We start from the raw sequence: 11,190 nt of genomic DNA on the forward strand, positions 1-11,190 counted from the left end.
CGAGTTATTTCCGGGTTTATAATATTGGGCAGAACCACGGCCACCAGTCCGATTTTTTTTTTTTTTTTTGAACTATGATGGATAGAGCCTAAAGCGCCTCCTCTTCTTCGAGCTCGTCTCTGTCGCAGTCGCTCTTCGGTTGGAGCTCAAGTACGGCGTCCATTTCCGTCCCCTTTCACTGGCATGTTGAAGAACGGAATAATGAAGAACAATATTTGGTAAGCAATGTTTATCTAATTCATGATACCCATTTGTACTTCTTTACGAAACAGCATCTGAGTATGTTTTACTTGTATTTTGAACTGAACCGTACGTCTTTACTTGGCGTGTTACTTCGTGTTTCATATCTATTGTTTATATATGACTATTATTTGTGGTCCAAAAGTAAGGCCTTTTTTAATGTTTTATCATGTTTAATTTCATTGTTTATAATATAGTTCAAATGTGATGTTCATTCACTGATTTTAGGTAATACTCCTCCTGTCCTTAATATAAGACCCATTTGACTAATTTGATTAGATTAAGAAAGTTAGGTAAATTAATTAATTATAAAAAAATGACACATTCTTCCTAAAACACTATAATCATCTTTTTTAATACCCTTCTTCTTTTCTACTTGATTATAGTGGAGGGAGTATCCATAAGGTAATTTAGAAAAAATTAATAAATATGAGAAATGGTCTTATATTTAAGATCAAAACCAACTCAACAATTGGGTTTTATATTAAAAGACCGATAGAGTATAATTATACGGCTAACAATATTTAGAGCAAAACGAATACATAATCTTTGAACAAGTTCTTAATTGTAATTCAAGGAGTACAACACAGTCTGAGAAAAAGGTGCCTTGACACATCCCGATTGTGAATTGTGATAATGGAAAATGAACCAAGAATAAGTAATCATTATTATTAATGGATGAACGTGAAGCGCCGTAAGAGGCCTTATTTTCAAATCACGAGGGTGTTCAAATACGAGCCAAATGGTAATGAAACAAGCAGTTGACAGACAAAGAGACAAGACACACATGGACAATCAACGTTGGTGTTGTTGAGGATGATGTTCATGGTTTCCAAAGTATGGTGGTCTCTGCGATGATGGAGGTGACGGCATAGGGATCCATGTTAGAAGCTGGCCTTCTGTCCTCAAAGTACCCTTTGCCTTCTTTCTCTGTGTCTTTTCCTACTCTTATTGATGCTCCTCTGTTCGCCACTCCCTAATCACACGTAATACCATTCATTATTTCTCAGATTCTATGCAATAACAACACGTGGAAGCTATATATACTAGTCAATTTTCTAAACAATTAGACTTACCCAGGAGAAAGTGTTAATATGTGGTGTTCCATGTTTCCCCGTGAGACGCCTCCCGTTTCCTTCCCCATAAACAGCCATGTGCTCGTTGTGCCTTAATCCAAGCTTTTCTATGGCCTTCTTTATCACCTCATAGCCTCCCTCATTTCTCATTGACTTTGTGCTGTCATTGTCGTCCATCCATTCTTATCACATGTCGAAACATTCCTAAAGTTCAAAACGAGTCTCAACTAGTCATGAAAATACCTGTAGTTGGTGTGAGCTGCAGGTCCATTCCAAGGTCCTTCAACAGGCTTGGGATCAAAAGATACCACAACCCCAGCAATCTCTGCGATCCTCTGTCAACAAACCAACACATCCTTATTAATATTTATAACTTCATTAACTTTAATCATATGCAAAAGATGTAATTTAATGAGACTGGCTTTGAATTTACCATTAGAATGTAGCGAGCAACCCAGAGCTCGTCTCCTGCGGAGATGCCAACTGAAGGACCAACTTGGAATTCCCCACTATATAAACACACAAGCACATTATTTAAACAAGATTGTACTGAGGTGCATGTAACGATAGAGATAGAATCCTTGTGATGATGTTTACTTGGGAAGGCATCACTTCGCCATTGATGCCACAGATGTTAATGCCAGCATAAAGACAGGCTTTGTAGTGTGCGTTTACTATGTCACGCCCCTGAGCTTTATCTGCACCTACCCCACAGTAGGATGGGCCTGTTCAAATATCAGCTCAAGATTACTCATACGATACAAGCCATCATTTGTGCGGAAACCCGCCAGGCAAGTTTTGACCATTAGAAAACTTGTACACTAATGGGAATGGAGAAGTTTTTGTACCTGTGGTTCAGGATAGCCACCGAGTGGCCAACCAAGGGGCCAATTTGTATCCTTCTGCATGAGGGTATACTCCTGCTCTATGCCATACCTGTTTCCATTTGAACTTCAGTATATTTGAAGCCCTAAAAGGCAGTTTTACAGAGAGATTATTCATAAATATTCAAATTCAGAATATGTATTTGTACCATGGTTCCTCTGCAACAACTTTAGGGTGGCTGAAAATTTTGGCTGCATTATACCTCTTATTGGTTGCAATGGGCTCTCCAGCTGGAGTGTAAGCATCACACATCACCTAATGAATACATTTGTACCAGTAAGTGAATATTTACTACTCAGAAAGAATAGCTTCTTTAATCATAAACCAGTTATTCCTTCAGGAGTTAAGAAAAGCTCACAAGAATGTTTTTGCCTCTCCTGAATGGATCTCTGAAGATTGCTTGCGGACTTTGAGACAATACATCAAACAGAAAGGGAACTATACTCATCAGTTTCTGTAAGAGCAATAAGAACATATAGAACCGCAAGAGGATGAGCATATGAACCATACTATAACATGAGTTCACTGTCTTCTGCAGGAGCTTGCTTTGTACTTGACCCATCGTAGCTCCACGTGGGAAGTTTTGCAGGGTCAGTCACTGGTCCAGAAATAGTCTGTGTACAGTTGAAATTTTACAGTGAGGTGAGTTCAAGTGGCTTTTGCCAGTGGTTCACACAGTATCAATCATCCTTAGAAGAAAAAAGCATTTACCCTGGCTTTACTTCTGAGGTCCATGCCAGATCCACCGATCCTGTTTGTTTACATGTGAAAAAAGGATCAATTTTTATGCGTCTTCCCGGTAAACAGATCAACCCCACAGCATGATTTTAACAATTAGACATCGTCCAATATGATTTACAGCCTGGAGAACCCAATGGACTAACAGGGGGAGAAGAAACCAAATCAAAAGAAGAATGCTCAACACTTGAATGTGTCTGAGGACTGAGGCTGTTCATCTTGAACCCGTCCAACTGCCTCGCCTTGGTCCCCATTTTTTTGTAACGGGACGGGTCCTTTCGGACCGTCAGAAGGTCGACGACACAGGGCAAAGGAGTCGACATGACCCTAGGATGCTCCATCCCGTCAAGAGTATGTGACTCTCTGTATATTTTTTAAATTTTTTTAGTATTACTCCTCCGGTCCTTATTATAAGACCCAATTTGACTTTTTATTTGGTCCTAATTATAAGACCCAATCCATTTTGTCTCTTATATTTATGCATTTTTTCCAAGATAATCCTTCTAATAATGATAATTTTATCCAATATACTAATTAGCAAGGATATTTTAGGAATGACAACACTTATTTATTATGAATAACCAATTTAACTTACTTCCTTAATCTCCTCAAAAAGTCAATTGGGTCTTATAATTAGGACCGGAGGAGTATTATCTATCCAGTACTTACGTTATTGATGGAGTAATGAAAGTGATCAATCAAAAGATTAAGATCGTGTTTGTTTTTTTTGAAAATAGTTTGTTATTTTTAAAAACAAAAAAGTAAAAAAATTTGTTGGGCAATTTATGTTACTCAGGTGTTTTTTTAAAAAAAACAGAAATCAGTTTTAAAAAACTAACCCTATGTTTGGATGGGAAGAAAAGTTAAGAGGAAAGAAAATGAGAATAGAGAAATTGGAGAGAAAAAAATTATTACTTATGTTTGGATGGATAAAAGAAAACAGAAAGAAAAGAAAATGAGTAAATATATAAATGACTAAAATACCATTTCTGTTATATCAAAATATATATTGATTAAAATCAAATTAAATATCATAATGAAAAACCATATTTACATTAACAAAATCATATAATTTAAAATCAAATTATTTGATAAAGATATATTATCATGTTATTATATTTTAATATCAAATAATTTGTAAAAAGAGAAAAAATGGTAACATTTTGGGTAATGTAATGTTAAAAAAACTAAAATAACAACTCTACTTGTTTTTCTTTTTAATTCATTTTAGAAGGATTTTTACAATTTTAGTTATTTTATTTTTGAATCAAGCAAACACAGAAGAAAGACTTTATAATAATAAATAAAGTGAAAAATGAAAAAAAAATAAATAGGTATTATTTTGTTAAAAAAACATACGCAAGGATAGAGAGGCAAAATATGTTTTCTTCTCATTTTTTCTTTATATATAAAGAGAAAAGTTGAGAGGAAAATGGGCTGTGGGACCCACCTCATTTTTCTTCAACTTTTCTTTCCTTCTACTTTTTTTCCCTCATGCAAATAAGAGAAAAATCACTTCTTTTCTCATTTTCCTTTCTAGTTTTCCTTCCTGCCTCCTTTTCTTTCCATCCAAACAAAGCATAAAAAACCAGAACAATTTTTTGTTGCATTTTTTTATTTCCGTATTTTTATTTTTTAATTGAAAAAATTGGAAATCTTTTGTTTTTACTTAGTAGCTATTTCTCTATTTGAGAATTTAAGTTATTATCGAAGTTTCACTCTCCAATCTTAATATGTTTATTCTCAAATTTAATTTTTTAGAACAATTATCCAAACATATTTTTTTAGTTTTTTTTTGGTTTTCAAAACGTGTTTTAAAAGACAATTTTATAAAATTGTTCTGAACAGAAAAAACAGAAACAAACAGTGCTAAATCATTGGTTACATAACTGATGCTTCAGATCAAAGTCAGATATCTTTATTTCTTTTCTTTCTTTTTTTGGCCCAAAAGAGTTAGACATCTTACCGAGATTTAAAAAACAAGTACTTTTCCGGTTCTTAATATAAAATTTATTTAACTAATTTATTAGATTTAAAAAGTTGGGTAAGTTAGTTGATTATAAAAAATATGATATGTTTTTCTTAAAATATCATAATCATCTTTCTTAATATCCTTTTTATTATACTTGAAAGAGTATTTGTATGGATAATTTAAAATAAATTGATAGATATAAAAATAGATCGTAAATTTAAAAAAAACAACTTAATAATTATGTCGTATATAAAAACAGAAAGAGCAATATACTTGTGTTATAAAATATTAATATTTTATCCGTTAGCCCGGTAGCAGTCAACTTGCCTCGGGGATTAAGGGCTATTGCATCCATGGCTGCTCTTATGTATTGATTGGAAAAGCAGAGATATGTATACGTTAACCAGAAAAACAAATGCTCAAACTGCAAGTCGGTGATATTTGATAAATGTGAAGCAAAGCTTTATCAAGGTCCTTTTTTAAAAAAAAAAAACTATGCTGGACTTTTCGTTTTATCCAGGCCGATCAGAACTGAAACCCTCTTAGGATGCCACGGAATATGAGACGAAAAACAAAGCATCCATCTTTATTTAGGAGGGTAGGATTGCGACAGGGTTGTCCTAGTCCCATCCTATTCACAGAACAGCCCTCATATCTATGCTCAAGATTTGAATACCCTTGGATTATAATTAAATCCTTAATCAAAGCTAACATATTCTATGCAATCACAATAGTGACATAATAATTAAATAAAAATTTAATAAAAAAAGAAATTATATAATAATATATAAGAAATAGATTCATAATAAATCTAATTATCAACGTTATAATACTATAATTCCCGTAGGAAGAAAACTTACCATATGTACTCTGCAATCACCTTCTCAGTTGTATCAGAGAGGTTGAGGCTGATGAGACCTGAGAGCAAAGACATTATTAGTTTCTTAGGGCTTATCAGAAAGAGGATAGAAGCTAAGATCTTGATATATAGCTTATGATCTTGACGGGTTATGGACTCTTACGCTGGACATGAGGATCCTTTTATAGAGTAGTCTTTTTTTTTTTTTTTTTGGGGGTGTCGGTGTTAAAGGCAAGGTTATGAAATGAGTTAAAACGTGAAAAATGAAAAAAAAAAAAAGGGTCTGGATTTGTTTTAAAAGGGGGGAAATAGGAATTCAATAGGAAAATTGTGAAGTTTGATCCCTTTTTTTTTATTTTTTTAATTTATTAATTTGGATTCTACCCAATCTTTTCTTTAGACCAAAAGAAGAGCGACCTTCCGATGTCATTTGTTTGACTTTTTTTTTTTTTTGTTTACAATGATTTCAATTCGTCAGATTTTGTGGCTGGTTCCATTCTCATATTATCCCCAACAATTACGAGACTATAACAAAAAGAAATACGACCTAATGACGGGTTAAATGTTGCATTATGAATGGTGAGTGACAAATAAGAGGCTGGATTGGTTTCATTTCCTAATATGATATTCCTCCGGTCCTAAATATAAAACCCATTTTATAGTGTAAAATGGGTTTTATATTTAAGATCAGAGGGAGTATTATATAATATCTTAAATATAAGAGCAAGTTACGTTGGCTTTCAATTTAAGATCCATCCAATTTGTCTTTTCTTAATAATTTTTTTAAATTAAAGTATTAGATTTTAAAGCAAATAATTTGAAGGGACACTTTCAATATCTAATTTTTTAAATTTCATTAAGTTGGCTATACAGCTCCTATAAAGTATTAGGTTTTAGATACTGCTTTAATTTTTTTCCCCCCTCGTGAATCTTTTTACAAAACTAATGTTTATTAATTTCTCATTTTCAAATTCTATAATGCCTCTCTCCTAATTGTATAATTTTCTTCACTTTATATAATTTTTTTATTAGAAAAAAATACAGAGATAGATAAGTTCCGGCCGCGTCACAAGATAGAGAAACCCTAGCGCAGCATGCTCATGGCCTCGTTTTATTTGGTTTATTTGGGAAGGAAAAAAGAAGAAGTGACATCTCATTTACTTCTAACAACCCCCCAAAAAAAGAAAAAATTGTTTTTGCTGTATTATTGTTTGTGTTGTTTCATTTCGGCATAAAGTGTAAATTTATTTTTTAAATTTTCGCTCAGGATCATTGGCCACTCAAAGTTTTAATCATAGAAATATTACTCTATATCATTAAGAAATTAACATTAGTAATTAAAATAGTGATATTGGGTCGTTAATAGTTTTAATGGTAAAGGCTAATGATGTAGCAAATTTACATAAAAAAATATTTAATTACCTAATACTCCTAAATAAAAACTTTCAAAACAAATTGTAGTATAATCCGTTTATTTTTAATCTTTCCATTTTATCTAAGTGAATAGTAATCCTTCCTGTGTTTTTTTTGGAAAAAATTACAATGAGGTTCCATCCAAGAGAATTAAATACAAAAAAAATCTTAAAATCATGAAAGTATTCTGAAATTCAAAGAAACTTTATTATAATAAATTTATTTTTTTAATTACCAAATTACCCTTCTTCTTTTTGGAAGTTTGTATTGACAACTAAAAGAGCAATGGTTGACAACTTAGAGTGCAAGGATGGACAACTATCGCGGCAGGTATTGACAATACATTTTCTTAGCACATCACAAAATCACTCAAGGGAATTAAATACAAAAAGTCACTTAAAATAATGAAATTATTCTAAAGTCCTAAGGGATCTTATTACGATAAATTTTATTTGTTTAATTACTAAATTATCCTTTTTTAAAGTTTGTATTGATAACTGAAAGAACGGTGATTGACAACTTAGGGTGCAAGGATTAACAACTATCGCGGCAGGTATTAAGAACTAATCTTGTGATATACTAAGAAAATGTGTTGTCAATACTTGCCGCGATAGTTGTCAATCCTTACACCCTAAATTGTCAACTACTGTTTTTTTTAGTTGTCGATACAAACTTTAAAAAAAATAATTTGGTAATTAAAAAAATAAAATTTATTATAATAAGGTGTCTTGGGATTTCAGAATAATTTCATGATTTTAAGAGATTTTTTTATATTTAATTTCTTTGAGTGGGACTAATTGTAATTTTCTTTTTTCCATTTTTACCAACCTTCCCGCGTCGCTGTACAAACGTGCTGATTGCTTTGTTTGGTTCAATGTAAGGGAGGGGAGGGGAGGGGAAGGGAGGTCATGGTTTTGTTTGGTTGGAGGGGAGGGAAAGGGAGGGGAGATTTCTTATTTGGTTCATAAGGGGAGGGGAGGAGAGGTAATTATAAATTGACAAATATACCCTTATCTCTATATTTAGATTAATTTATTTTTTTAATACACACACGATATAATATATAATTATAATACACACATGTTATGATATGTATATATTAATACATATGATATGTATATATTATATAATTATATAATTATATTTTATTATCAAATATTATTAGTGGCTAAAAAAGAAAAAAGTGAAAAAAGATTTTTAATAAGATGGACAAACTTGGAATATTAAAAAATTAGTATGGGTAGTTTGGTTAATATTAGACATAATATTTCTCTCCCCTCCAAAAACCCCAAATTTGGAGGGGAGCATGGGGAGGGGAGGGGAGCACTAAAAGACAAAATTCTTCCCTCCCCTCCCCTCTATTTTTCCCAACCAAACAACTTATCCCCTCCCCTCCCCTCAACAACCCTCCAACCAAACCAAGCCTTAGTCGCATTAATAATTCCCAATTGACGCCCAATTTCCCAGTCAAATCTTCATACAATCATGTACACACCTTTTTTATTTTTTAAAATATGTGCTGCAACGCATATACGACTTTTTTTTTTTTGACCAGCCTGCAACGCATATACGAATGCAGTTCGTCAATTTAAAAATGTTTATTACATTTAAATCATGTTGATTAGGTTTTTTTTTATAATTAGGCACGGATCTCCTTCTATTGAATATAATATTGTTCAATGTATTATGAGACACTAAATATGACACCTTTCCCGGTATGAATTTAAACCTTCATTCTATATGTTGCGAGAAATTAATCCCTTCGCTAGACTCAACTTCAAATGGTAAATTATGTTAATTATGGATTACTCCTATGAGTATAAGTTCATAGCTCAGCTCAACTACTATTTAAACACTTTTGCATGGAGTATTCTTTTTATATACCACTCCAATTCTTATTATAAATTTATAAGTTATTTATAGGAAAAAATTTTAATCATAAATATAAGTCAGTTATAGGGTATTACTTTTTAATTTTACTTTTATTTAATTTTTTTTTACAAAAAGGAGAAAGGGAAGAGAGATGTGAGAATAATTTGTAAATGGCGCAAGAGAAAAAAGTTAATAAAGATAAATTTTAAAAAAATTATCAATTTAATGGATTTATTGATATGTGAGAATGAATTACTACAAGTGACTCATAATAATCACTAGGGGCTGGTCAACTATTTTGGAAGGGAGGGAATTACTTAGAGATAGTCTGTGTTGGAAGATAGGAGGGGGTAAAGTTTTCTCTAATAGGTGGATTCCCTATATTGAAGGTAATTGTCTGAGGACACTGGCAAGTTTGGTTGTTAAAGATTTGATCATAGATGAAGTGTGAAATGTTGAAAGGGTGGAAGGGTGCTTGAATGAGGAAGAGAAGTGCTATATTAGTAGAATTAGATTGCCAGTGACTCAACCGGTTAATAAATTGACGTGGGTACACAGTAGGGATGGTGGTTACTCAGTAAAAATGGGTTATAAGGTAGCTATAAATAAGCTGCAGGGTGGAGGTAGAAAAGATCCCCGTGATGCTATTGCAATTTTTATGAGATTGGTTGATGAACGTTTAGCATTGATAGAAGGTTTTAAATGTGCAGATTTTGTTAATACAGATAAAGTGGTGACAGAAATAGATTGTCATGAACTTCATAGTAAAGTGAAGAATAAGGAAGTTAAAGGTTGTGAATGGGATAGTAGAGATATTTTGTATCAGGGTGTGATGTTTTGGAACTCTTTGCATGGTTGTTCATTATCCTTGACTGCTCGTGCGGGGAATGAAGCTTCTGATCATATTGCAACTGTTGTTTTGAGAAGAATGGTTTCATCAGAATGTCTAACTCAACCAGCATCTTCTCTGTTGCTAGTTTTGCAAAGAGTTTAACAATTTCTGGCAAGAAAGGGACCGCTGCAAGATGATTAGTTGTTTTCGATTGTACCTTTTCAATTGAAATTGGCTTTGTTTGTTATGCTATTTCACAGGTATCACAGGATATTGGTGATTGTAGCTTTCCCTTTGTTTTTGAAATAAAATGAAGTATTATTCAGCTCAAAACTTAGGAAATGAAATTTGACTAATCAGGGGTGTTTTCATTTTCCAAAAAATAAACAAGCTCCAATTAATTTACCTCGAAAGTAAATTTTCACATGAAGATTAAAATATTATAATTATATTGAAATGTTCATTATTGTTTCAATTATTTCAGCCTTGATTAAAAAATATATTAAATAATGATAGGTAGAGCCTAAATACTTACTTAAAAAATAACTAACATATTTCATTAAAAAAATAATATAATGACATTTTAATAAATTATAATTAGATTTTGCTCTCAATTTATGCATATAATTTCAAATTTCCAGTTATTGGACTCAAGTTAGTGAGAACATGATTGCGCGCCTTGCCACGTAATCATGATGCGTTTCTTTAATTTAAACACGTGTTTCATTTGTTATAATTAATTTTAACTAATTATTTATTATATAAAAATTAATTTAATTTTTTTTAACAATAGCGCCATTTAATTATTTAAATTTATTATAAAAACTAGATGGAATAAGACAAGGTCAGCCGAACATAGAAAACCGTGTTCTTATGCTCATTTTTTTTGGGTCGAAAAATAGTATCATGCTTAATTGGAAATAACTCTTCTAATCCTGAAAACTCAGACAGGCTAAGCTACTTCTTAAGAAATTTAATTTTTTTAGATAAAACATAAAAATTAAATTTTTGTAGATTTGATATAAAAATAACATGACTTATAAAAATGAATTTTTCTTTCTATCCGTACTGAATTTATTTCTTCAATACATACGAGTAATTTTCCCTATTATTATTGGTACTACTGGCTCCATTTGTTTATAAGAACTTATGAATACAATACTTTTCACAAAATTTATTAAAATTTACATGACTTTTTGGCCCCAAAAAAAAAAAAAAACTCACACGACTCATTTTCAGAGGGATCATTGTTTCTTCCACGTTTAACTTAAATAGTAACTTTAATTTTGGTTGAAGGCAATTC

General features: G+C 31.9%; 1 pseudogene; it reads right to left on the reverse strand.

The window, feature by feature from the left end:
- Positions 1-1,015: 1,015 nt before the first annotated feature.
- LOC114760398 (glutamine synthetase nodule isozyme-like) lies at positions 1,016-5,845 on the reverse strand (annotated as a pseudogene).
- Between the last annotated feature and the right edge of the window lie 5,345 nt (positions 5,846-11,190).

The sequence above is a fragment of the Neltuma alba genome, unplaced genomic scaffold (genome assembly GCF_004799145.2).
Source record: "Neltuma alba isolate B1F8T4 unplaced genomic scaffold, ASM479914v2 tig00010974_pilon, whole genome shotgun sequence".
NCBI classification, from domain to species: Eukaryota; Viridiplantae; Streptophyta; class Magnoliopsida; order Fabales; family Fabaceae; genus Neltuma; species Neltuma alba.